We start from the raw sequence: 2,070 nt of genomic DNA, 5'->3' as shown, positions 1-2,070 counted from the left end.
GTCGAAAGTGTCTACCAGAGGGGAGAATCCAAAGGATTCTTATACCTGTACACGGCTCGGGTGACATGACTTGGCCTACCCACTCAAGTGGGTTGCTCCCAGTGGTACGGCTCTCGAGACCCTGGCTAAGATCCCAAAGCGTATCGACCATTTACCAACTCGTCATATCGAAAAACGTGATATTAGAATGTACTAGCCTGTACACGCATTTGTGGGGACAGCTCGTATTCCCGGTTACAAGGATCCCGTTAGTCGAGTGCGCTGGGCTGGGAACGTGGCTGGTGGCAGGAAACAGTAACATCGCATTCTCAAGTAACAGAAACAGCCATGATTGGTGGCTGGACGTAAATCAGTGCCTGGGGAGGCGTCGTGTTGTTCAATATGCGATGATCAGCCACCGCATTTTGTGGGGTATGATCCGCAGGAACATGTCTCTGGAGACTCCAACCCAGGGATCTGAACCAACTCGAGAACATTCCGTTCGCGAAGTTTAAACATAGTATGCCGCAAGCAACATGCCATATGCTTTGAGACATCAATACTCCAGAGACGGCCGCATTTCCATGGTTGAAGTTTGCGCTGCGAGCTCGAGGTTGGAGTACACAGCTAGGCGGAGTAAGCTCCGGCGGCAAAGTCGGAGTCGCTTACCTCTAGCAGTATGTCAAAACTATTGGCACTAGCATGTACTTGGTGCAGCAGACCACCACGTTTCTTAACATAGGAACAGCGTTGCCGAGCCTTCCGTCTGTCGAATCCTTGCATAATGACAGAAGAAGCATCTCAACCTGCATACCCGGGCTTGGAAAATTCTTAAAGCCATATGCGGGGTAAGGCGACAGCGACCGCAAGGTTTTGAACACCGCCACATGCGAGTAGTGTGTACTCTTCTGAGCCAGAGGCGACAAGAGAGCTGGGGTCCTAAGAGTGCGTTTACCTGACTATCGAATATCCAGTCGTCACCACTGGGGTTGGAGAGCGCATTCCAGTTCCCAATACTCGTGTTGCCTTCTCATGCTCGGCCCATCCAGCACGGCGCGTGGTGATGTCTAAACTTTGCACTTGTGATTTAGATTTGCCAGGAACGGGAGAGCAGGGGTTCTTGGTGGTGGCGTGAGGCTGGGCCGGTGCGGCACATTCCACCATTCGTGTCGAGGCGGTTGTTGTAGCAGCACCTCCGTTTCGGCGGACCTGGATAGTCGGAGACATTGATCGGAGACACCAGGCTAAGACTTTTTTGACAAATTTTACAGTGCCGTGTCTACCCAGGTTGTTAGCCAAATACTGTAGATGTATAATTAGCACAAAATAGTCGACCAGCGTAACCAGGGGTGACGGTCATCTTCCAACCACCGAAAGTGTATTTCTCTTTTCACGAGATCACATGCTGGAGGAAGAGTATGCACAGACATGCTTCAACAAACGTGTCTCCAGAGGTTGGTCATTTTTGCTCGTATCCGGCCCATTCTGACTATATTCTGAGTCGTCGCCGGCCCGCCGATCAATTCTAGTGGTAGGGCGATCAACCCGGTGGTTGGGGCGGTCTAGTTAGCGGTCAACAGCGAAGAGGTGGCGAACCCAGTAGCTCATCAGTCGTGGTCGTGCTTCCTTGGCTATCCGGTGTGAGGCTTTGTATGTTTAGTGTTGCTGGGCTGGCGAGACAACGCGAGTTGAGTAGGGTTAGAGTGAGGTCACGTTACGTCATGAGGTTTGCCCTAAACGGCCTTAGTCGATCGGATCAGGACATGCCGCTGAGCTGCCCTGCCGAAACCTTCCGTCGATCTCAGGGACGCTAGATCAATGTTGCATGCCCTCAGGAATAGACTGGCGAATGGGTAGGGGTAGGGTAGGGGTAGGGTTGGCTTATATAATACCTAGCCCTACCCCTACCCCTACCCACGCTAAGGTTCCTTGGCATGGGTAGGGGTAGGGTTGCCAAGACCTAGGTAGAGGTAGGGTTAGGTTAGCTAAGACCTAGGTAGAGGTAGGGTTAGATATATAACTATTAGGTTATACTTGTAACGATGTTACAACTTCGCCAAGTATTGAGCCAATCCCAGAGCCGGATCGGAG

Source organism: Exserohilum turcica (assembly GCF_000359705.1).
Source record: "Exserohilum turcica Et28A unplaced genomic scaffold SETTUscaffold_1, whole genome shotgun sequence".
Classification (NCBI taxonomy): domain Eukaryota; kingdom Fungi; phylum Ascomycota; class Dothideomycetes; order Pleosporales; family Pleosporaceae; genus Exserohilum; species Exserohilum turcicum.
This window is presented reverse-complemented; position numbering follows the sequence as displayed.